The following is a 26,997-nucleotide window of genomic DNA, read 5'->3' as shown; positions in this document are numbered from 1 at the left end:
TAAAAAAAGAGGAGAGAAAATAGGGCCTAGGGTCACATGCCACTGGCCATCTCTGTGCAGTTTGACCTTGATCTGTTAACCTGTACTCTTTGGGTCCAGTTCCACCAGTTCTAAATCCACCCAGTTACGTTAAAATATAGCCCACCTCTCCCCATCTTGTACTCAAGATGATCATTAGACACTTGTGAAAACTCTAGCTACATACCAAGCTTTTTCCCTTATCTGCCAGGCTAGTCACCCTGATCACAAAGGAAACAAGGTTGGTCTAGCGTGACTTGGTCTTAATGAACCCGTGATGGCCATAGTGATCACTACTTCCTTTCTAAATGTTCACAAACTGGTTTGTGAGTATTTCATTGGAATAACACTATTTATTCATTTCTTTGTTGTTTTTTTTTTAACCTGCTGAAAAGTTTGCTACCCCATTTAGAGAAGAGGTCTTTGCCCTTTTAAAGATGCTTGCCTAAGATGCTAGGAAAATTGGAGCATCCTATAAATCTGAACTAACTCATCCCCTGCGAAGCACAAAAACAGAGAACCTGAGTTGAAAACATTATTTTAAAAAAGGCTGAAAGGCACAGCCTTTTAAGTCCCTTTATCTAGCTAGTGGGCCACAGTCAGCAAACTCTTTCCTATAGATACTTTCAGACATGGCGCTTCTCCAACAGAATACTCTGGCACCTGCATGATTGCCAAGTATTCCCTATAGTGTTTACTAGTGACTCCTGGGCTGTGACTTTATAAAAACCTAGCAAGTTGCTTTTGTTATTTTCATTAAACTTAGCCAAACTCTCAAATTGGTAAACTATTTTTAAACCTACAATTGCTGTATATTAGCTTGGAAGATGTTCAGAAGTTTCTACCCCAATCAGCTTTGCCTTTCAGACACAGAGCTCTCCTACATGGTTTATTTTTGAGACCTCTCTTCTGGCTGGCACCTTTTGGGGAGTTAGACTCAGTACTGATATTTCATGGATGGTCTTCAGAGTCTGGAATATTAGGCTATGGAAAAGAAAATCCTTAAACCAATTCTACTTCCTACAACAGACAAGTTGTAGTGCAGGTAAGAATTTTTTTTTTAAACAACACAAAGCCCCAAGTATTTGTTTTTGCCAACACAGTATATGTTGTTTTATTTAGCATAAATGTGCAGAGTGTAGGTGCACAATATAACTTATAGAGCTGCACAAGTGGAAAAGATTGGGGATCTGAAGTCAAAAGATCAGGATTCGAATTCTGACTCACTTACTCCCTGTTGTGACCTTGAACAAGGAAAATCACTTCGTGAAAGCCTCAGTTTTTGTATCTGTAAAATGAGGGAGGTTGGATTGGATGACCTCTAAAGTACATCCTGGTGTTAAGTTAGATCTCTGATTTTTTTTTATTCTTGTTCCTAGCTAAAAGTCCTAAGGATAATAAAATTGTACATATTGTTTCCATACCATCACTTTCCCCATGTTCCCAGGAGCAAACACTAGGTTTATACTCAAGACCTTGGCATCTTATTATACAAAACCTGACTATAATGATTATGATAATATATAATGAATATCACAATTGTACGTGTATGGTCAAGGGTAATTAAAGTGAGCCTTTTTTCTTTACATAGATTTTTTTTTTCCTGGTGTAAAATAACCTTAAGGACTAGTTATATTCTCTACTGGGCTACATACCAGCAGCTCCCTAAATTTCATAACGTGCCAGTGGATCCCCTCCATAGAGGGTTGAGCTTTTTTCCCCCCTTCCCCCTCAGTATCCTCCATCTCCCCCTCCTTTCCCCCATTTTCTAAAAGGTTTTAAAGAACATTTCTGAGACAAAAATAGCCTCAATTGTGAGAGGCCTACACACTGGGGTCCGCTACAGAGACAAGTCAGCAAGTGCAAGGCAAGAACATTAGGGGAGACTCCGTGTGGATGCAACTCGGCCGTTTTGGGCGCTGTTTCTCTGCTTGGGCCCGGTGGGTAGAAGAGAAAAGGGATTTTTTTGGTTGGGGGGCCTGGGGGTAAAGAAGTTGGGGTGGATCTGAGCTTCCTAATAAACAGGGTCTGGGGTAGCATCCGGGCCAAAGTGTGGGGGGTTGATTCCCCCCTCTCCTCTGTTCCCCTCCTACTCGTGCTCTTTATTTGCCCCTGGTGGGGCTGGCGATGGTCAAAGAGAGCGATTGGCATTGAATGTCACCCTGAAGGTAAAATGAAAGACAAAAGATGAACGCATGCTTGCTTTCTGTTTGCAGTGGCGGCGGCGGCAGCAGGATTTAAATGGGGGGAAAAACAAAACAACAAAAAACAAAACACTACACGCACATCCATCCACACACACAAACACAAACGGGCATCAATTATGCAAATGCGGAAATGCAATCAAATCACGACCGTGCTGGAATTTTTTTCTGGGGGGGGAGGGAGGAGAGGTGGTAAGAAATGTATGTCTATATTTGTTTATTTATTTATTTTTCCAAAAGAAAGCGAGAAATCCATGCAAACAGAAACGTGCACATACCACGTAGGCAGCCGAGGAGAACCTGGCAGCTCCTCTCTTCTTCTGCCAAGTTATCATTGAGAAAACAGACAGGCATCATGACGTCCCGGGTCACAGGGAGTGCGGACCGACGCTACCAAGAGAAAAGGGAGGCGCCTCCGAGCTCGGGCTAGCGGCCGGCGCCTCTCGGCTCCTCGCAGCCCCGACCGGTGAGTGCGGCGCCGCTCGGGACCCAGCCCCGAGCTGCCAGGCCGGCCGAGCGCCCGTGTGGGCAGAGCGGCCGGTGCTGTCCGCCCTGGCCGCCGGCCGGCCAGCACCCCCTCGCCGGCTGAGGTCGCGGGAGCCCACTTAAAGGAGGCGTGTGTAAGATGTGCAAGGTTCCTGCATGGGGGCTTGGGGGGGTGGGGTGTAGACTTTCATAGTCAAAGAAACCGGCTTCGGCTTCTTTAAAAAAAAAAAAAAAAGAACGAAAGAAAAAGAAAAAAAAAACCCAACCCCTGACGACTCACCTGATTAACCTGCTGCAGTTCTGACCCTGCCAAGGTAAACTGGTCCAAACCCTTCTCATCAACATCTGGAGACAAGACATTTTGCATCTGGGGGGCGTTCTTTATTTGAAATCCCGGTTTGGAATCTCCCTTGCTCTTCACCCCCTCCCCCTACCACCTTAAGACCTTGTCAATTTCACTTGCTAAGAGTCCCTTAAAAAAAAAAAGCAATCCCCCCCCTTTCAATAACACTACCAGACCTTCCCCCCACTCTTGTAGACTTGCCGGGATTGCAAACCTCTGTGTTTGTGTGTGTGTGTGTGTGTGTGTGTGTGTGTGTGTGTGTGTGTGTGTGTGTGTGTGGTGACTGTGTGAGAGTGAGAGAGAAATCCTAATTCCATCTAAATGTGTTCTTTAACCCCCTCCCCATCCCCCTTCCCAAAGAGAGACTTGAAAGTGGCAAGGAGTAAGGGACAGAGTTAAGGCTACGGGACCTGGGCTTCTTTTCTTCTTGGCAGTGGCGGGGGCGGAGGGATGTTTGGGGGAAAAGGTGATGTCGTGACTTGAAAACTGCTGTCCCCGAATGTGGATGCAGCTTTCTCGTGATTGCTACTGCTGTTGTCCTAAGTGTCTCCTTCTCGTCCTTTCCCCCATCCCCTCCCCAAACCCTCTCCTTACACTGGGGGGATCTCTGAAGTTCAGAGGATCACTCGGCCGCCGCTGGAACTAGCTCCTCATTCCTCTCCTTTCCCACCCCCTGCCTGAGTCTATCGGAACGCCCAGGAGGGTCTAACCAGCCCCGCTGAGGCTCCTGGAGGTTCTCAGGGACGCTGAGGGCAAAGCTCCCCCCTTCCTACGCTTCTCTTCCCGCCATCCCCCCCCTCCCCCCGCTTTCTTTCCCCTCCCCTTTCGGAATCTTAATGACCAATTTTGAAAGAGTCAAATGGGCCTGGTGAAACCCCCGCTTGCTTCAGTGTTGTGGAATTATTATGTATGTATGTATTTATTGTGCTTGCTTCGGTTATGTTGTGACTTGCCACATGGGTCTGCTTAGCTAGGGGAGCACGTTTGCTATGTTTGTGTTGTAGAATCAGTGGCCGTGCAATAAGACACAGACACACACAGAAAGCCAATGATTTTGCAGACACAAACTAGAGAGGGCAATGTGGAAGGTCTCACCTAATTCAGCCCCCTCCCCCTTTATAAAAAGATGGTAAATGTCACTTTCCCAGGGTGTGCTATGAGAGGCAGTTAATTCCAAATACTACCTGTCTACTACTTTAAAAAACTCTTTAATACTTTAGGTCAAGAGCAAGAGACCCAAGGATTCATGTGTCACAAGGGCAACTAAGTTTTTTCTCGTTTTGAAAAGACATTTTTTTTAACCTCAAGCTTTCCAAAGACCCAATGACAAGGGTGTGTGTATGTGTGTGTGTGTGTGTGTGTGTGTGTGTGTGTGTGTGTGTGTGTGTGTGTGTGTGTGTGTGTGTAAAACATTCAAATTCAGAAGAATCAGGAAACAAAAAGGAGGAAAAAATCCTAATGAAAAAGGGAGGATTTGGGGAAGAGTTTCAGGGTCATTTATGGCTTTGTTTTTTGCCCTGTAGAGAAGATGTTATCAGAGTGAGTTCACCAACCCAAGAAAGGGTTTGCTCAGTGTGTGAAAGAGAGAATTTTGAACACTTTTCAAATTAGAGCCAGGGAAGAGGAAGAAAAGTTGCTAGTTGGCATAAGAAAGGTACCAGAGGATAGGAATAATAGAAATGAGAGGCTTGGAAGAGTTTCTCCTTTTTCTTCAAATATGAAAAGCATCACATTTTGATAAAAGATAGTTTGGTTCCCCAGATTTTTTGGAAAAAAAAATACATTCACCTGTCACGTTTAATATTGTTAATTTCAGTTACAATTCATATCTTTATATCCCATTCTATACCATTGGAAATACAGCTTTTAAGAATGGTATTAAAGTGTCCATGGAAATATCTACAGGCCTGGAATATTGTGAAGTGATTGATCTAGTTAAATGACTATTCCTTGTCTTAAACGTGTCAGTATGGCATCTAATTCTATATGCATATTATATACAGAGATCTGACAGGCCTTCTTTAAAGGAACTGTACAGTTTAAATATACAAGGGAGAAAAAAAAGCCTTCTGATGGGTGCTGCTTAAACAAAATGGAGCAGACCCATCAATTAGGTTTCCATGTGTGCAAGACTCAATTTATGCTATACAATTTTTCAGAAATTAAAAGGCTACCACTAGAGTACCATGCCCCTATCTCCAACTGAGCACCACTTATTACTGCAACAGTATTTCAATATTAAGTGATCTTCAAGATATTTCATTTTTCATTTTGATTTCTGAATTTGAATCAGCTTCGGAATGGCAGTGCAAGCAAGATAAGCTCTAACAAACTCAGTAACCAGCTGAAGAGCTTCCTAGGGAAGGTGGTGCTGAGGAGAGATCTTGGATTGTACCCAGTAACCTTGTTCATGGAGACATTTCAGTTGTGACCAGAATTTTGGCAACAGTATTCCAGAACTAATGGGCTTAGGTTTGAAATTGATCCTCTCTCTGTCTCTGTCTCTCTCTCTCTCTGTCTCTCTCTCTCTCTGTCTCTGTCTCTGTCTCTCTCTGTCTCCCTTGCTCCTTTCCTGTCTGTAGACATTGTATGTACATTCACTGCACACTCAGGACAAAACTTTCCTGAAGCCTCATGGCCTTTTCTAAAAGACACTCGTCCTTAGATTTCTGTGGCAGAAGAAAGAAGTTATTTATGAGTCTCTCCTGGTGTTTACTGATATACTAAGTAGGAGTAGCTACAGTGGTCTTTTTTCCCCCTCAGTGCCTTAGGTGTTTGACTCTATTAGGCTCACAACAAATCATAACTCAGGAGGTTTTGTATGCTGTGCAGATGACCTATGAAATTGGTTTCAGCTAAACACTGAAAACCTCATTAGCCCAGTGAGTGACGTATAAGTCATAAATACAGGATTTTTCAGGATCTTGTTTTTAAATGTTTGGAAAAGTAGGAGGGCAGGAATTTTTGAGGGAAATGCCAGAAGCCACATTAATGAAGAAAAACACTATTGAAATACTTTTGAATAATAGATAGGATATGTAATGGTCAACCACGAGATAAAATTTTTACACAGTATTTTTATGGTTCTAAATTGGCTGCATTGTAAACCAAGCTTACTACTCTATTAAGTCATTATGCTTTTCAATTATTTAACATCTCTGGCCAGGGAATCTAGTGTGGTCTTTCTCAGTGCACATCAGAAATTATATGTAAGGTAGTAATTGCTTGTTGTTAGTGTGAGGGCCTTCTTGTCAGCAGAGAGCAAGGTTTAATTTTAACCTATCAGGACAAATCTTACAAACTGTGAGCAGAGGGGGGAAATGATATGGAAATAGCCCCAGTCCTATAGAATGGCATAGCATTGAAATGTACCTAATACAATTCGAGATCTCTCACTAAGAAACCTTGACAGTATCTGCCTTCTAGGTACTGTGCATTTGGAAATACTATATCTCCATTTAAATGCAGATCTTCCATTTTCTCTAGGGAGCAGTTGGTGAATCTTTCAATTGAACCACTGCTATGAGAAAAACTAACTGAAGATTTCCCCATGAACAAGAGAGTCTGCCGTTTTGAAATAATGATTACCAAGTTTCCTAATATTGTGATTTTATATTGATTTCAAATGTCTTTGTCAAGACAAAATAATGTACTTTGGACTCTCGATTAAACAAAGCAGCATTTCTTTGTCACCCTCCTATGAAAGCTGTGAAATCAGGAGACTCTGTTTTCTGTTCTTGAGTTTGTCTTTGACATCTTGACAGAGGAAATGGACTCTGGACGGGACAACAAGAAACTAGGAGTTGAGGTCACCTGGGTTAGGCCAAGATTAAATGACTTTCCCTCTGAGCGCACATGAAGACATTGGTCACGTTTATCTTTTGAGTATGACCGATACCATTTAAATAAATCATAATCGTAGGAACATAGGCACAAATCTAGAAGGGCCCTCAGAAGCCATCTGTTTCAACACCCTCGTTTATCCTTCAAGGAAGGCCCAATTGAGGCCCAGAGAGATTAAATGATTTGGCTAAAATCCCACAGGTAGTAACAGCAGAGTTAGGCTTCTAACCCAGGTCCGATCCTCTGACTTCAGAGCCAACATTCTGACCCTGCACAAATATATTTCGTCAGACCATACATACCAACTTTTGGTTCACAAAATATGGTCACTTATTTGGTAGGCCCTTAAACCACAAGAAAAATAACTTTTTTCACTCTATCTCAAATTAGAAAAATAAATAAAAGGCAATGTGGGATAATGGATAGGGAATGGCCCTGGAAGCAGGAAAGACCTAGATTCATGTCCTGTCTAAGACACATACCGGTTGTGTAATCATGGACAAGTCACTTAACCTCTAGGCAACCCTCTAAGATCATAAATGACCGAGAAGGCTGGCATTGGTAGAGAAAGTTTTGTTACCCTGAAGGGCCCTAGTGACATCACAAGATCCAGTCTCTATGCCTATGAAAATAAATGGCTGTTGCTTCCTTACCTCATTTCCACCATCACAATGTATGCAGACACATACCCATCTACTTTGTACATGATGTTGGGTATAATTGTAAGATCCATATTAGAGAAGAACAATTAAGACATTCGTGATTCAGAGTTCTGTTTTACTGCAGTTCTAAAAGACCACAATTCTTTGTGAGCTTAAGCAAGATATTGATCATCTCCAAGTGATTGACTGGCTTTGGATCCCTGTTGTGAAATATAAGACATAAGAAATTCAAACACCTTGTATTTATTTGTGGTTTCCAAAGATGTGTCCACATATTAACCCCTTCTTTCCCTATGCCCCCATAAGTAATCTTGACAAGTATAAAAAGGATGCTAGTTAATGAACTAATAAGTTAATTGTAATTAATAACAATAAGTTTGTTGTACTTGAGGGCTGCAGGGGAGTTGTAGTTATGCACCTATGAAACATAATTGCTTTTAAAAAATATTTTAGAGACTAAAATTGAAGGTACAAATCTTATCTTAAGCATAGCAAAGCCTGAATATGATCATTTTGACGGTTATTTTGAAAATAGAGGAAATGCAGTATCAAAATAAATATCCTTAGAACTTCCCATTTAAACCAGGCCTCACTTTACAAGACTGGTTTTTATGGACTATAATATTTATATGCATGCTTGCTGATATTTATTAGCATAATTATAGATTATGAAGCTTGTTTCCTGAAAGTGTTAAATGATAAACTTTGGTATAAGTTGTATTTCAGAAGGATATTTACCTAAAGAAACAATCTTTAAAAAAAAATAATGTAGCTACATGGGGAAAAAAAGAAGGGAACTTTTTAATCTGGTTTCCCTCTTTTCCTGTTGGGGGAATCTAGGGGCAGTTCCTTGTGGAGCATGTGTAATTGATTTTCATACATTTATTTTAAAAAGGAGACATAACAAAGAATCTGATATGATGCTTGGCATATATCTCCTTTCCACCAATGTTCTTGAGGAAAATGTAAGGTTGCAGACATCATTTCATGCCCTGTATGTTTCCAAACATAAATCAGGGAAATTGTTAGTGAGCTACAGCTCTTCTTAGAGACCGAAGCTATAGTATTGCACACAGTGTAAACACAGGCTCTACATATATTTCTCAAGTTATTTGATGTGAGAAGATATCTAGATCTCACATTTTGTTTTAATAGTCCAGCTTAGTTATTAGGAATAGATTTTCTCTTTAGTCTGGATGGCTTAATTTCCCAGTGTTGCAAAAATGGTAGATTGAAATCAATTTAAGGAGAGAATAGCTACAGTCCCACAAAAAAAGTAATGTTTTTGGCTTCAGATCTTTATCGTTCTATTTTTTGACCTAATGTCTATTCTATAATAATTTGACTTTTAATTTAGGACCAATAAATAGGATAACTCAGTTCTAGTTCTAGGACCAATAGGTGGCATAGTGGATAGGGTGCTGTATCCCTCTGAGTTCAGATGTAGCTAGCAGTGTTACCCTGGGCAAGTCACTTAACCCTGTTTGCCTCAGTTTTGTTATCTGTAAAACAAGCTGGAGAAAGAAATGGCAAACCACCCTAGTATTTTTGCCAAGAAAACTCCACAAGGGGTCATGAAGAGTCAGATGGACTAGAAGAATGACCTAATAAGGACAATAACTTAGACAGTTTAATTGAATATATGATTAAAGGTAAAATATTACTAAAATACAGAAGAATAGTTAGTAAATTAATTAATTTTGCCTCTCTTTATACTCCTCAAGAAGTTGAGTTGCTGGGCAGCTAAGTGGCGTAGTGGATAGAGCACCGGCCCTGGAGTCAGGAGGACCTGAGTTCAAATTCGGCCTCAGACACTTAATACTTACTAACTGTGTGACCCTGGACAAGTCACTTAACCCCAATTGCTTCACAAAAAAAAAAAAAGAAAGAAAGAAAGTTGAGTTGTTTAAATAGGACCTTGCACCTTGATCAGAGATGGTAGCACATGAAAGTGCTACATGAAAGTAGCACAAGAAAGAATTTCAGAAATTCCTATATGTAAAGCCCCCCCCCCCAACCTTAGCTTTGTACCCACCATGTACTCTTTGATCCATTGTTGTTCCTCAAACAAGACACTTCATCTCCTGACTCCAAGACTTTTCACTGACTGTCCCCCAGGCCTGTAATATTCTTCCTCCCCTCTCCCCTGTTGGCGTCCTTCAAGGCCCAGCTAAAATCTCATCCTTTAGAGGAAGTCTTTCCTGATTCCCTTTAATTCCAGTGCCTTACTTCTGATGATTATCTCCAATTTTTCCTTTATATGGTTTGTGCATAGTTGTTTGCATGTTGTTTCCCCCATTAGACAAGAGAGCCCCTTGAGGACAGGGACTGTATTTTGCCTTTCTTTGTATCCTTTAATTTGGCATGGTACTTGACATTTATCAATAAATATTTATGGACTAACTGATTGCCCCAACTTACAGAGAGATTCTGTACGCAAAGTCTACTTGTAGTTGGGAAACAGTATTGGAAAAAATGATACTGTTCATAGTGTTAGTAATTAAGACCAACACAGTGAAGTTGAATATAAAACTTTTTTTTAATCAAAAGATTTAGATTTGGGAGAGGTTTTACAGATTATTTAGTTTGGCCCTCTTATTTTGCAGATGGAGAGAAGAAGGACCAGAGAGGTTAAAGGACTTGCAACTAATTCCTAACTAACCCTAATTAGAAGGCCATGTGACTAGTGAATGGTTGGGGCAGAACTCAGAACCAGATATTTTAACTCCAAGTCAAGTACTCTTGTCCCTTATGATACCTCTGGTTTCCAATATCAATGCTTAAGAAAAAAATAGCTTCAGTTAGAGAGAGGTCCATGGAGATGTCTGTAGAAATTCTAAATGGGACTTTTGGGTAATTTCCAGGATATCAGAGGTATTGGGTTTTTTTTATTATTCCTGATTTCACATATGTTATAACTAAAAGACCCCTGGATCTGGAGTTGTGAGAGCTAAATTCAGATTCTATATTCTGATTTAGCCCTTTCACTAACTAGCTCTGTGACCTTGTGCAAATTTCTCAGTTTCTTCATCTGTAAAATGAGGCCATTAGATTCGATTTCATCAAAAGTCACCCCTCATACACACACACACACACACACACACACACACACACACACACACACCAGTTTGAAATCAGTGATGAAGATGTTTTGACTTTCCTAGAAGTAGCTAGGTGACCCAATAGATTTAGAGTGCTGGGCCTGGAGTCAGGAAGGCCTGAATTCAAATCTACCCTCAGACATTTACTAGCTCTCCAACTCTGAGCAAGTCACATAACCTCTGGCTGCCCTGTTTCCTTGACCATAAAATGGGGAATGGAATTAATAATAACATCTACCTCCAAGGAATGTTTTAAGGATAATATTTGTAAAGTACTTAACACAGTGCCCAGTACATAGTAGGCACTTAATAAATTATTGTTCCCTTCTTTCTTTTTTCCTTGATAGAGATAACTATGAGCACCATTCTTAACAACACCAACCAAACAGGACTATTTTCAGCTTGAAAATGGTACAAAGAGAGAGGGAGGGGGAAAAGAAAAAGAGAGAGGGGCAGCTAGATGGCGCAGTGGTTAAAGCACCGGTCCTGGATTCAGGAGTACCTGAGTTCAAATGCGGCCTCAGACACTTGACACTTACTAGCTGTGTGACCCTGGGCAAGTCACTTAACCCCCATTGCCTGAAAAAAAAAGAAAAAGAAAAAGAGAGAGAATAATTTTTAAATGTCAAGAAGGATACATATGTACATTAGGAAAGATGACCTACGGTGAGATTGATTGACTTTTGTCTGAGTGGGGAAATGGGAGGAAAGACAGGGAACCCAATTCTATGGAAGGGGTCTAACTTAATCTCACTGATTTAGTATTAGGCGGCTTTGTGAATTTAGGATTTGTAACAAAACAAGAATGTGTATTTTTAGGATTATGTACACCTTGTTAGTAGTCTCAATTTTTTAAAAAGTCATTAAATTTGGAAACAAAAATATATACAGAATATCATTAAATTTATTATTTGTTCTTCCCCGCTTTAGGTATTAGCCAGCATTTACTCTTTGACATCAGCAAATGTTGGTTGACATCTTTAATTTGAGTTGAGACTGACGTATTTTTAACAGTAGGCACTTAGAAGTAGCCATTCAAATGTCATTGTTGCTATAATTTTAAGGGATAACATTAGATCACCAATTATTATAGAGCATCAATTGAACTCTTCAATTCTGGATGCTATATGAAATGCTGTTCAAGGCCATTTTAATTTTTATATGTGATTCATGGATTGCTATCTGTCTAACCAGTTCCTATTCTTGAAATGGATCCAACTATATTGTCAGATTCTGGCCTGCTCTTCAAAGGACAAAGTGAGACACTTGATTGGCAGTAATCCAGTAAATTTGGACAGTTCAGACGGCCAACCACAGTAATATAGATCCAAAAATCTACTTTTTGGCCTCTCCAGGATTGGCTGTTGGCTAAACCTCAATTTGTGGGGCATGCTGAACTTAGCTTATGCCAGGGGAATCAGGTAGTGTTCTGGAAGTTCTTTTTGTAATTTAGATTCATTGCTGAGTTGATCTTATTCTAAGACCCACAAGATGCCTTATGGCCTGAGTAGATTTTGAATAAATAAAATAAGCAATCTTTGAGGTGATTTATTATAATCCGTTTTTGAAAGCTAGTGTTTCTCTAGCCAATGCTCAAATACTTGAGGGTAATAGAAAAGACCTGGATACTTGAAACCCAAACTTACTCTTAGCCCATAGTTTGGTACTTCCAGTTTGCAAAATTGACTTGTTTTTATTTCTTTTCAATTTGGCAACTATTTATTAGATACCTACTAGAGATCTAGCAGAGTTAGAATGGGAAGGAATGTTAGATCTAATTCAATGCAGCTCCTCTAATCATCTTTCTTTTCCATCTCATTTTATAGATGAAGAAACTAAGACCTTGAGAGATGTTCAAGGTCACACAATTGATAGAAGCATTTCTTAATTCTGTCGGGGGTGGGGGGGTAGGGGGTGGGGGAGGGGGCTAGTTGATGCAATGAATAGAAGACTTTACTTGGAATCAGGAAGACCCAGTATTTGCAAGTCACTTGGTTCCTCTTTACCTCAGTTCCCTCATTTTAAAAAATGAGAATAATTATAGCACCTCCCTCCCTCAAAGGATTGTTGTGAGGATCAAATGACTATATGTGTGTGTGTGTGTGTGTGTGTGTGTGTGTGTGTGTGTGTGTATGGTACTTTGCACACCTTAGGGTACTGTAGAAATACTAATTACTATTATTAAGCACCTGACTCCCCCAGTCCATTGTATTTTTCACTATCCCAATTCAATTCAGCAAATGTTTTATTAAGCTTCTGCCATGTGCTAGGCCTTGGGCTGGGTCATGAATATACAATTACAAAAATAAAAGACCTTCTTCCTTTAAGGAACTTTCATTCTAATATGTGATCAGCCTTACTGGGCATCATTGTAGATAAAAGAAGCACAGGCCTCATCTTTGGTTCTTTTAGACTCATTGGAGAAAGAAAAGTCAACATACAAGAAATGGTTAATTTAGAATAATAAGCAGTTTTGTCCAAAAACGGAGTCTTTCATTGAGATGCTAATCATCAATGGTATGGTCAAAATGAGAGATAGAGTGCTTGGATAATCAGCCCCTGAATAACTGAGAGTTGGCAGTGTTAGATATCCTAGGTGAAAACCTCGGTGTACTGCCTGATGCCTTTAACACGTCCTTTTGTGGAACTGTCAGTTTTCCTTTCCACCCCTTAGACAGAAAATGCACAATAATGGAGAAATACCAAATTCTATACTAGAGGGTACACTTACCTGTCATGGTGACTGAAAAAAATGGGTAGCAGGCACCTCAAAGATAATGAACCAGTAACTTGACATAAGCCCATCATGGGCATCGGGATCTACTCCAGTTCCCGGTTGTTGTTGTTTTTATTCTGACCTGCAGTGTTGACAACTTTTAGAGTTTTCATCCCACCCCATATTACATGAGATAACAGAAAAGTAGAAAAAGAAATGACTGTTGAAAGTCGTCTCTCCTACTCTGTTGGTATTCTGATAGCAGCCTTGATGAAGTCTCATTACTGAGGCATTACCGAAGTAAAGTTAGAGCAACAGTAGTTCTAAATTATAGGCAACAGCAATATAATTGAGAAGCAGCGGAAAAACATGTAGTGGTTGGCGGATCAGTCTTCAAGTCAGGAAAACCTGGGTTCAAGGCCTGCCTCTGACACGTATTAGGTAAATGACCTTAAGCAAATTGCTTTAACCCCTCAGGGCCTCCCAGAACTCTTCAACATGAAAATTTACAGATCAGTTGCAGATCTGTGTTGGTGGAGGGAGTTTCCACACTAGGAGTTCCTTACAGAAAAAGAATCACATTTGGGAAGGAAGGAAGGAAGGAAGGAAGGAAGGAAGGAAGGAAGGAAGGAAGGAAGGAAGGAAGGAAGGAAGGAAGGAAGGAAGGAAGGAAGGAAGAGACAGGAAGAAAGAAAGAAAAGAAAGCCTTAATTGGAGTCCCAAATGCAAGGGAGGGGAGGGATTGAGAAGGAGGAGAAGGAGAGAGAGAGAGAGAATGTAGAATTGGGGACCAAAGTACCCACATTTGTTGCCAATTTTGATTACAAGACATGTCAGAATAGTCTATCTTAATAAGCAACAATGTGATATGGCTGGCAGGAAAGCTAATGCCATCTTAGACAGTGTTTAGAGAGGAAGAATGACCAGGAATGATGTACTCTGACTTTGTCAAACCATATCTGAAGTATGATATTTAATTCCAGTACCATATTTAAGGAAGGATACTGTTGAACTAGAGACAGTCCATAGAAAGACAACTAGAATGGTGAAGGCCCTTGAATTTTAGCCTGTGAGGATAAAGGGTCTGTGAATATTAACCTGCAGAAGAGTTAGAGAAGACACTATAGCCATTTTCAAGTATTTAAAAGGCTGTCACTTGGTAGAGAGAGATTAGACAAGGTTTACTTGGCTCAAGAGGGAAGAATTAAGAACCATGGATAGAAGTTGCAAAGAGACAAATTTACCTCGATGTGAGGGAAAAGCTACCTGACAATTAGAGCTGCCTTAAAAAAGAATGGGATGTGTTCGAAGAAAGTGAATTCTCCCCTTATTGGAGGACTTTAAGCAAGACCCAGTGACCCTTGATCTGGTATGTTGTAGAAGGGACTCTTGTTCAGGTGTGAAATGGATGATGACCATTGAGGCTGGTTCCAGCTCTGAAATTCTCTGATGCAATGTACAGGAGTTTCATTTAACAAAATGAAGGGAAAAATGCATTTTGCTGAATTTAGACTTAAAATACTGGTCTGGACTTCCGGCCAGTCAGTTGAGATAGTAATGACACAGAATGAATTTAGGATAAAATCTATTTATTGCTGTTGTCAAAATCCCTGCTAACCCACTTGGTTCCGTTTCCAAGGTACCAAGCATTTCTTCAGGTATAAAGCCTGCTGCTGAAATAAAGCGCATCTTGAGCTCCATTACTCAACCCCGAACCTTAGACACTTTCCAAACTCCTCCCTGACCCGGGGTAAGTCCCGCTGGTTTGAATTGTGTGAAGTTGTCAAAGGTTGCTTTGCTCTCCAGAGCTTGGCACCAGCCCCACTGAAATGTGATGCCATTGGTTTTCAGTAAAGGTTCTTTTCTGCAGGGCTGCAAACACTCAGATCAGCTGCTACTGTGTATACACAACTAGGGAACAAACCAACCGGCACATTTAAAGCAGCCTTTTTAACCCCGAGACTTTCCAAGATCTCTTCCTCCCCCAGGAAGTTTCCTTTTTTTCTATTGTCAGACTTAGCACCGTGCTCTTGTAATCAGATCAGAGAGCTAGGATCTCTGCTGCACAGTAGAGAGGCTTCCTTAAGATATTTGTCCTTGAAACTGCACCAAACTCTTGGAAGAACCCAGAACCTGTAAGTATGCATGATTTAGGCAACAATAAATAGTACAGGGCAAAGCTGCAATCAACCATGATACAATATCCGATTAGCAGTGCAGGAGGGATTTTTCCAACGTTATGTTACCTTCATTTTCAATTCGTTCTGAGGAAACAAATCAATTCTAGCTTCTGATACAGTGACTTTGCAGTAGATGGGGTTGTAATATGTTTGATTTAACTATTTGCTCTTCTCGTTTGTCTTTTAATGTGACTGATGGGACCAGCTTTGCTATCCTTAAACTATAGAAAGAACTTTAAAAATGTATTAAGAATTATAATTGTTGGTCATGTTCAGTCTAAGAAATAAGTTAGCTTTGGGGAATTTTTTTGTAACATCCAAGAAACAAGTAAATAGGCAGGAGGTTGAATTTGTGTCATTTTTTGTTACCAATAAAATATATTAATTTTGCAGCCTTAATTCACTAGTAAAGAGCATTCCAGTATTGTTTTGTCTTAATTGAATTCTACCCAGTGCTGTCTCTTCAGTGTTTTACAATCTTGTATTTGTCTGTTTAAGTTACTTTGCTGGGATTGCAGTCTGGTTAAACCTGTATTTAACCACTATTTATATTCTAGGCACATCCGGGTAAAATAAGTGCTCAAGATTTTTTTTTAAGGTGGGGGGGGTACTTTAAAAAGGATAGTTTTATTTACCCTTGAAAGCTTATGAATGCACAACATGCATGATCGTCCAATATAGACCACAGCCCCTAAAGTGTCCCAGGTTCTAAGTCAAATCTCTCTACCAGTCCACTTTTGCAACTCCAGATAATAAAAGCCTTGAGCTCTCTTACAATGGATGTTAAATATGTAACAATACTTATGTTTATAATATTAATTTCTCCTGGGTTAGCCTGATTGATAGCTGGATTGTGGTTTCTTAAGAGCTTGCTCCTTGAAACCCACACAAGAGCTGCATTCCATTTAACTAGTGAATGTAAAAACGAGTAACCATGGATTCAGCCACCGCTAACTGCCGAGTGCAATGACTTGTTGTAAACAATACAAATGAGCCAGGAGAGCAGAAGCAACCAGACATGAAATGATTTTAATAGAAATTACGGTAAAAGGTCATGTGATCCTGTATCAGCTTATGTTGAGTATTAAAGGGAAAGTCTTCTCATTTTTGTTATTTTTGTTTGGTTGTTGTTGTTTTGAACCATCCACTTCTATCTGGAGTGGATAGTTCCACAAACTTGGCAGCTCTGCACACTGAGCATCCTTGGAGGATGGTGGGCAAAAGTAATTTTGAGGAAATCCTGGTAACTTGTGGATTTCCATGGAGTGTGTAAATTACTAGAAAGAAAAGAAAATCTCTGTATCTCCGGGATGGTTACCTTCAAGGGAAGCCAAGGTTAATTGTAAAAGCTACATTTTAGTGTTTTCATAAGAAAGGTCATCTCTGCCCCCTTAGGTTTTCAGTGATTTTTTTCCCCCTGACCTGAACCTCCTTAAAACATTGGATTGAATTTTCAGCCTGTGTTTTCTTGAGAATTGTTATCCCCCAGTGTCAACCTCTGCAATATGGTAATAGGCACATGAAGATCACATGACCGCTGCTGTCTTACCTCAAGGTTCTCTTCCAGCCAATTCTTTGCTGACTTATATGAAGCTGATTTTAACACAAAACTTGGGCTTTCCTTTATAGTGGAGTAGTAGGAAGAACACTGCACTTGAAATCAGAAGATCTAGGTTCTAGTCCTGGTTTTGCCACTTTCTAGCAAGGTGACCTTGAGGGAGTCACCTCTTTGAGACTCAGTGGCTTCATCTACACACCTTGGTATAGATAGTCTCTGGAAGTGGCCACGATCAGAACATTTCAGCACCTGGCAAGGAGACTTGTGATAATAATGAGCCCCTCCAAGTTTAACCAGGGCTGATCGAGTACTTGGAAATCTTTCTTAGCAGTACTCGAACACTGTTACATAGGAATTACTGATCTGCATAAGTAGGGGTGTCTACTCTATGATGAAATCATAGATCCAGATCCCCCAACTTACCCCAAAGTCAACAAAAGTAGTAGTAGTTATATATCAGAAGTAAGACTTGAGCCTGGTATTTAGATGGACCCAGATTTCAAAAACAAACAACAAAATACAAAGACTTTTCCTTTAATGCTCAAAATAAGCCAATGCAGTAGCACATGACCTTTTGCTGTAATTTCTATTAAAATCTTTTCATGTCTGGTTGCTTCTGCTCTCCCAGCTCATTTGTATTGTTTACAACATCTCATTGCACCCAGGCAGCTAGTAGTATCTGAATTTCTGGTTATTCATTCTTACATTTACTTATAAAACTAGTGAACTAGTAGGTTTTGGGTCTGGTTTTTCATCATTTGGGGCCTTTGATTTTTATCAGTGTGGGAACTCTTGGTGTGGAAACTTACTCCTCCTATGCAGATTACAACTCTTTTGTAATTTAAAAGTCATTGACTTGTGGCTTGCACTTGTATGTATAGTGAATACATGCATGCATACATACATACATATATATACATATATATATATATATATATACTAGACTTGAATTCAGTCTTTTAGACTCCAAAAACCCCAAAAGCAATAGTAGTTAGTATTAGCAGATGATAAAGAATGCTATATCTATATATCTATATATCTACACATACACAAATGAGAATATAACAAAATTGTGAACCACCTAACAGCTCTTAACCAAGAGCAAATTAGTGGTTCATGCTTGTAGTAACAGCTCAGTTCTCGGCCTAATGGTTTGTTTATTTATCTGATGACTGTGTCCTTAAGATGTCTGAACATATTAAAAATGGATGTTTAAATTCCAGCATTTCGTTTGGCAATAGAGGAGTAAACAGAAACACAATTTATCACTCTGTGTCTGCTCTGTGGTAGGAAGATCAGCCTGGCATAGAGTAGTCAAGAATGGGGTTTGAGGGCCAGGCTTTAGGCCACAGGCATTAGGCCTTCTGGAAATCTGAGTAACAAACAACAGGCTTCACAATATTTCACAAAATAAAGAACCCTTCTTCGTGTATATGGAATGTGGAAAACAGACCACATGAACCAAAGACTGATGCTGTCCCTGCATTGGTCTTTTCCATCCCCCACCATCCCCTGAATAGATAGCATAGATAGTAGGTAGCATCATCTTAGACAGCAAAGAATAATGATATATTTATATGTTACCTCTCTATATAGCATATAAATATTTATGGCTATATATACACCCATATATAGCGATGCATACTGTGTAATAGATTTTCAGTCAGCCTTTTTGTTTTCTATTATTATCTTCACCCTGTTAGGACTGATCAGCAAATGACAGGCATAAAACACTGAGTTATAATTTCGAAGCTCGGCAAACATGTAATAGCAACAGCCCCCTCCATAAACACTGGGGACAGCTAGCCTGACTTCGAAAAATGAACATAAATGTGACAAGCAAGTAAATAGCAGAAGGGAGGGCTTCTTATACAGACACTGCACTGTAGGAAATAGGAGAGATCTAGCCATCTCCAGCTTTTAGATGTATTTATATATTAGAGTGTAAGCTCCTTGGGGGTAGGGATTGTTTCATTCTTTGCACTTACTTGTATCCTCGGCCTAGCACAGTCAGTGTCTGGCACGTAATTGGTGCTCAATAAATACTTGCTGACTGATGGAGATCACATAGGAATAATTAAGTAGTATACCAAATGGGTAAAACACTAATCACAACAATTCCTATTTATAGGATGCTTGAAGTTTTACAAAGGGCTTCCTTCAGAATAGTCTTATGAGGTTGGTAGCATGTGTATGTTTACGCCCATTTTACAGATGGGGAAACTGAGGCTCAGAGAAATCAAGCAATTTGTCCAAATGGAAGGGAAGGAAATAAATATGTATATGGTGCCTACTATGTGTCAGGCACTGTGCTGCATGTTGTTTTTTTTTTTTTAACATATCTCATATGATCCTTACAAAAACCCTGTGAGGTAAGTGCTCTTATTATTCTCATTTCACAGTTGAGGAAACTGAAGCAGACCAAGTTTAAGAGACTTGCCCAGGATCACATAGTTAGTAAGTGTCTGAGGTTGGATTTGAACTCTGGTTTTCCTGACTTCAAAGCCCAGTGCTCTATCTACCGTGCTACCCAGTTCCCTTAAAAAGTTATTGTTATATAGTCATATTATTGTTATTTTGTCCTTAATTATTATCTGGTTATTATTTGGTACAGTCAATCAGTCACACTTCTTGGTAATTATTGACTCTACTGTTTAAAACCAGGTCTAGTGACTCCAATACCAACTTCCTTCCTTCCTACCCTACCTCTCAAGTACTGATGCTCCTTAGGCCAGGTAAAAACACCCAGGTAGTTCTCTGGTAGTTCTCAAGGAAATAGGCATAAGAACCTAGAATCCAAATAAAGACTTTAACAAGTTATAACAAGTTGGTTTTATTTTTCTTGCCTTAGTTTTCTCAGGGAGGAAATTGGGAATTAAAATGGTTTTTGACCTAAGATTCCTGTATTGCAAAGTAAAATAGAACCAGGCTGTTTAGATGTACAGTATATTTTTTTCTATGACACTGTTAGCCACACCATACAACACTATGTTCACAGAAAGTGGGGCATAAGGGGTTATGGAGGTGAGTCATGGTTTAATATGCAACCTTACTTTAGTGTAGAGTCACTTTCCAGGTTCCTTATTGTGAACAAGTGCAATCAATGGGGCATCTAGGTGACGAAGTGGATAGAGCACTGCCCCTGAAGTTGGGAGTACCTGAGTTCAAATCTCACCTCAGACACTTATTAGCCGTGTGACCCTGGGCAAGTCACTTAACCCCAATTGCCTTAAACATCCGGGGCCATCTCCAGTCATCCTGATCTATATCTTACCACTGGATTCAGGTGGCTCTGGAGGAGAGAGTGAGCCTAGAGACCTTGCACAGCCTTCCCTCACTGAAATCCAATTCAGTGCAAGTCAGGTCAGTGATATCACAGTCTTCTTTGAGAGCAAAAGACAAACAATTAGTACAATCAACCAGTTCTGTAAGGCATAAATTAATAATAACTAGCATTTATATATCATTTTATAGTTTTCAAAGCACTTGGCAAATATTATCTCCTTTGATCCTCACAACTGCCCTGTAAGAAGTAGATTTTATTATTATCCCATTTTACAAATGAGGAACCTAAGGCAGAAAGAGGTTGAGACCAGACCTCTATCATAGTGTGTGTGGTCCCAGGACACATTTGAATTCACGTCTTTCTGACTCTAAATTCAAAGCTTTATCCACTGCTGCCTTCACTCCCCCACCCCACAGTACCTCTAATTTAAAACCAAGTTTAGGATATCTGGGTATAGTTAAAGAAAAAGCTTGGTAATGTTTAAATTAGAATTATCCACAAAATGAAAGGGACCATTTGAGGCACTAATAGGCTCCCTCTTATTGATCTTCAATTAAAAGCTGAATAAAGGCACTTATAGGGGCAAGGGGGAGGAGGCCGGTTGGAGTGAAGATTCTTGCGTAGGTCAGGCTTGGGCTAGGTAGCCACTGTGTTTCCTTCCAATTCAGATTCTGTGCTAACATCCACTCTCCCTTTAAGAACAAACAATATAGGGGCAGTGGATAAAGCACCGGCCCTGGATTCATGAGGACCTGAGTTCAAATCCAGATTCAGACACTTAACACTTACTAATTGTGTGACCTCGGGCAAGTCACTTAACCCCCATTGCCCCCCCAAAAAAAAGAAAGAAAGAAAGAAAAAATAATAGAGATCCTAGAGTTCATAGATTTAGACTTGGAAGGGACTGCAGAGGTCTTGTCCAATCCCCTCATTTTATAGATAAGGAAATGGATTTCCAAGGAGGTTAAGCAATTTGCCTAAAATCACACAGGTAATAAAAGCCAAAGGCAGAATTTGAATCCAGCCCATACAATTGCAAAGCCACTGTGCCATCCACAAAGGGGACATAGGCATTTGTTTATTCAGCAAGTGTTCTTTAAATGCCTTCTTGTGTGCCAGGAGCTGTATTAGTTGCTAGGGATACAGAGATGAAAATGAAACAATTCCCACCCTCAAGCTTACATTCCATGTAGTGGCATTTAGGCTTCATGCAGATTTCAAGCCCCATTCAGGTGGTTCAGGTGAAAAGCTGAAAGATGTTCCTCAGTGTTGGTGGGGCTGTCTAAACAAGACCCCAGAATTTGGGGAAACAAACAGATATGAATACTTGTTATTTTCAAAGACAGTGATTTTAAAAAGCAAACCGGAATTAAAGTTATGAGAATACCATAGATACAACCACAAAAGTAAGATAGGAGGTTTCATGTCAGAGATACAAAGGATGAATCCATGGGCCTTCCTGAAATCTAAGGGCTGGCCAAACTTTTAAGTTCCTAAATTATTTTTCAGAGTTAATGGTACTTTTCTTGTTTTGTGTGAGGAGACCCCCAAAGTCATGGAGTAGTGGGAAGTAAGGAGTGGGAGAAAAACAGATGTTTCGGTATTCTTGTTGGCATTATGAAGGGCATATAACAGGAAAGTTCATTATCTTAAGTTACATACAGCCTTAGTTCTGACATTTTCTAATAATTATATAATTTCTTGGTATAGAGCTTTATATTTTACAAAGTATTTACTCACAACACCCCTGAAGTAGGTGGTGTAGGTGTTCCCATTTTTATTCCCATTTTATAGATGAGGAAACTGAGTCTCAGATAGGTTTAATGACTTTTCTGTGGTCCTACTTAGTGTTTTAAATTGACATTCAAGCCCAGGGATTATGAACAAATAATTTCCCCTTTCTGAGACTCATTTTCCTCATCTGTCAAACGGAGATCATAACCTTTACTACTGAAGGATAGTTAGAATCAAGTGAAATAATCTATGTGGATCACTTTATTAAAATGAAGTGCTATACAAATTATGTTATTCTATTTTTTATCATACCTGAAACAAGGAAGAGAAATCACTTTTTCTTTCTCTTGCCTTTGGCCATTTGAGGCACAAATAAAATGTCTTAGATGTTTTTGGGATAGCTAGTAGATAGTAAATATATAGTAAATATCTCTGAGGCATAATGGAGAGAATACTGGACCTGGGGCAATAAAACCTGGGTTCCAATCCAGCTTTAGATGCTTCTCTCCTCATGGACTTAGGCAAGTCACTTAACCTCTTTCAAACTGTTTCCTTCTTTGTAAAATGAGGCTAACTGTAGTAAGCACCTCACAGGATTGCTATGAAAATCATATGTGTGTATAGGTATATATACACAAGGAGACATAATATATACCTGTGTACATATATGCATGTACATATGTATATATAGTTTATATGCTTAATATACATGTGTTACATATAAAGGTATTTTGTATGTATATACATATACATTTATGTATATACATACATGTATATATATGTGTGCATATATCTATATAGCTATCTATATCTATGTATCATCTCTATCATCTTTATGTATCATATGTCTGTCTGTCCATCTATCTAGCTATCTAGCTATCTCTTTGTAAACCTTCAGGCCCTAAATGAACATGTTATTGTTTGCTTGTGTGCAGAATGTATGGGAGGATGAAGCCTTTTATCAGGGAAGGACCAGGTACATGCTTTTAGTAGTTAAATCTATGAAACACCACACTGGAATGTAGGGTACAGATGACTTGAAATTTTCCGCTACCTGAACCCCCAAATCAATTTAACATACATTTCTTAGGCACTTGTTACATAAAAGACATTGTGATAGATATTGTGAGCATAAATATGCAAACCCAACTAAACTCTTCAAAGAGAGGTATCAGAGCAGTTAAGGGCGGTTGCCTAATTTTGTCAGCAATTGATTTTTTTGGCTGTTGAGTGTAGGAGGCAGTACATTCACATCTCAATCACACCCCAATGTTTCCTTTCCAACAAGGAGAGAAGATGCCAACAGAGATCTCTGGAAAACACATTCTGTTTATCCAATACATCGTACAGTTAAGGCAAGGACAGCTGCATAGCAAGCAGGTGACTCACATCGGTCCAGCATGGTGTAGAGGGAAAGGTGTTGGATTTAAAGTAATGAGACCTGGGTTTGAATCCAGATGTAGCCACTTACCTGTATGACTGTGGAGAAGTCCTTAACCCCTCTGTTCCTCATTTTCCTCTTGAACTTAATGACTTTTAAGATTCCTTCCAGCTCTAAAACTCTCATCCCATCTGAAGGAACCAGCAACAAGTATATACAGGGTGTTCTAAAAGTTTTTGTGTACTTTTATACTTCCTAATAGTAGAAAATTGCATGAAGACTTTTGGGACATCATGTATATCAAGGCAATAAGCTTCATATCACTTCTTAGCTTTCTCTTCTAAGACTACTGACAGAGACGGTAATGTGAGATGATATTGTCTGAGTGATGTGGGGTATCCGGTCAATGTTTCTAGGAAAATCATAGAATATTCAAACTGGAAAAACTGTGTCAATTCTGCCTCTTTTTTTCTACCTTTTCTCCTTCTTTCCTTTACTGCTGAAGTCATATACAGGTTCAGATCCTCATCAGTTTTTATCCTTTGTGGTTCTCTACCCAGTGCCAGCACAGTCCCTGGAACATAGCAGTAGTATCAATGCTTGTTGATTGATTCTCACCTAAGTTGTAATTGCACTTGCCTCTTCACTGGTCTTCCCTGTGTTTAATCTCTTCTCAAACTAGACCGTCCTTTACTCACTCTGTTAGAAGTAACCTTATCCTAATGTTAGGCTGTTATTATGTCATTCTGCTGCTTGAAAACCTTTGGAATAATGTGTAAATTTCTGGGCTCAGCATTCAAATCCTTCTGAAGTTTGTTTCCAAATCTTTCCAGGTTTATTTCATGCTATTTTCCCCACCCCAACCTTCCATTCCTTGCATTTTAGCCAGAGTGGACTACTCTACCCACCCAGCTTATATGCTGTATGTGTTTTTGTGAACAGATTCCCACTTTGGGGAATACATTCTCTCTTTAGATGTCACCTCTCCATAGAGCCTTCTCCAGACCACCACTCCAGGTAAATTTATTTCTCCTTCCTTAAATTACTTGTACATTGAGTGCACTGACCCTTGTGCCATCATTATCTTCCCCTCCTAATTAGATTGTAAGCTTCTTGAGGGCAGGCTTTGTATACCTATCTCCTTAGTCCCAGCACTTAGCACAGTGCTTTGTGCATAAAAGACACTTTATAACAGTTCCTTGATTTAAATTGAATCTGCATGACCTTATAATCTACAGATGAGGAAGTGGAAGCACAGGGAGTTTTTTGTGACCTGTCCAAGATCATATAGCTAATTTGGAAGAGTTGGTACAAGAACCTAGGTGTCCTGGGCATCAGTCCTATGGTTTTTCTTCTATACCATCCTGCTTGTCATAGGACAGACTAGAAAGGAGAGAATTTCCATTTTTAAGAAGAAGAAGTATTTAGGATATCCAATAAGTAATAACATTAGGTTAGATAGGATTGTTAATTATGGGGTTTTCATGTAAATAAAAAAAAAACAACAACAGGGAATTAAAAACACTGAACCAGAATGGGGATGGGAGGGAAGTGATGGAGAACGATTTAATTTAGGCATTTTGGATTTGAGGAGAAAAGAGACAAGGATGTCACTTAACCCCAATTGCCCCGCAAAAAAAAAAAAATAGAGACAAGGACAAAGAAGCAAAACTTTCTATTCTTTTTCTTTTTTAGAGAATATAGAATAATACTGAATAAATATAATGAATAATGCAAAAATATATATAATTCATTTCTATATTTTGACTTGTTAAAAGAGACAAAGAAGGGGAAAGGAAAAGGAGGAGAGGTAGAAAAACAAAATTTTCTGTTTATTTTATTTTAGAGAAAAGAATAGAGAAACTAGAACTATACTGAATAAATATAGTAATTAATGCAAGAGTTGATGTTCCCTTCAGTGACTCAGATCATCACTCCTAAGTAGACGGATGGTCTAAGTAGACAGTTTTCAAGAGTTGCTGGAGCTGAAAAATTCATTTTCCCATGGGTATCTAGTGATGAGCTTCTCTATGCTTAGTTAGGCTGGTCCTTGGACAACAGACATACAGTCCATCACTAGACCATTTGGGGGTGGGGTGGGTGGGAGGGAGCTGGCTTAGAGAAGGGAGCCTATGCTTTCCATTTGTTAGGCAACTCCTTGTGAGGGAACTCCCTCTACCAATGAAATTCAGGGCCTACTTTGCAATTTATAGTATTAGAGGGTTGCCTAGGCAAACTGAGAGATTAAGTAAATTGCCCAGAGTCACACAACTAGTATCACAGACAAGACCCATTTCTTCCTGACTCTGGGTCAGCTGTCTATCCTCTATGATACATTGCCGCTCTTAAAGCCTGCACTATAGGTAAAAATGGAATATGATCCACAAGCCTAACCTCATTACCTGTTGGGGACTGTGGGTATAAGAATTAATCATTTGCATTTGTATTAAAGGAGCCTTATAATTTCCAGAAGGTCATCTAACTTGCTCACCCTCTTCTTTTCAACTTTAGGCCTACTTCATTGTCCATCTGTATTGCTTTTTCCAGATATACATATTAATGGCATCTAAGTGGCATAGTGTCTCGAGTACTAGAGCCAGAAAGACCTGAGTTCAAATCCACCCTCAGGCATTTACTTGCCTTGTGACTTTGAGTAAATCGCATAATCTCTCAGTTTCTTCATCTGTAAAATGAGAATGGTAGCAGTACCTACTTCATAGAGTTATTATGAGGATCAAATGAGATAATATCTATAAAGTGCTTTGCAAACTTTAGATCATTATTTAAATGGTGGTGGTGTTATTCTGTCATTTCTAACTCTTCATGACCCCATTTGGAGTTTTCTTGACATAGATACTGGAGTGGTTTGTCATCTCCCTCTCCAGCTCATCTTTCAGATGAAGAAACTGAGGTAATCAGGGTTAAGTAACTTGGGCTAGGCTCACACAGCTTGTCTGAGGCTGGATTTGAACTCAGGTCTTCCTGACTCTAGAGCTGGTATTCTATCCACTGTACCACCCAGCTTCCTCTTTTAAATGGAAGTTGTTGTGATAGACAATAGCCATAAATTATTCAACCACATGCCTTTTGTAGTCTGGTAAATAGCTATTTTTTCATCTACTTGATCTGCCTTGTGTAGATATTCAGGCCAAACTCTTGACTGGCTACAGATCTCTTTCAGAATGCCCTCTAATGTTCTGGGTCTCGATACAACGAGCACAATCAATTCATCAGTGAGAGTTTATTAGTTGCTCACTCACTCTGTGTGTGATGAGCAATGAACTAAGCTCTGGGGATGTGAAGAAAAGGCAAAAACAATTCTAGCCCTCAAGAAGCTTACATTCTAATGGGAGAGACAATATGCATCTCTCTCTCTCTTTCTTCCTTTCTTTCTTTCTGTCTGTCTGTCCCTCTCTATATATGTACATATATATACATATACATACACACATATATGCGCATATATATGTATACACACACACACA

General features: G+C 39.5%; 1 protein-coding gene across 6 annotated transcripts in view; it reads left to right on the top strand.

The window, feature by feature from the left end:
- The window catches only part of ESRRG (estrogen related receptor gamma), a 704,143-nt gene that overhangs the window by 43,264 nt on the left and 633,882 nt on the right, over positions 1-26,997 (top strand). For 2 of the 6 annotated variants that reach the window (XM_043963444.1, XM_043963445.1), the window contains exon 1: positions 15,276-15,508. The exons of 2 other annotated variants lie outside the window; for them this stretch is intronic. The gene's annotated coding sequence lies outside the window, so the exon portion shown is untranslated. Of the gene's footprint in view, positions 1-1,855; positions 1,959-2,903; positions 3,023-15,275; positions 15,509-26,997 lie in introns of those variants that run through there. 2 more of the 6 variants (XM_043963447.1, XM_043963446.1) reach the window with 2 other exon arrangements.

Source organism: Dromiciops gliroides, chromosome 4 (assembly GCF_019393635.1).
Source record: "Dromiciops gliroides isolate mDroGli1 chromosome 4, mDroGli1.pri, whole genome shotgun sequence".
NCBI lineage: Eukaryota > Metazoa > Chordata > Mammalia > Microbiotheria > Microbiotheriidae > Dromiciops > Dromiciops gliroides.
The sequence above is the reverse complement of the archived record's forward strand: the minus strand, read 5'-3'. Positions and strand labels throughout refer to the sequence as shown.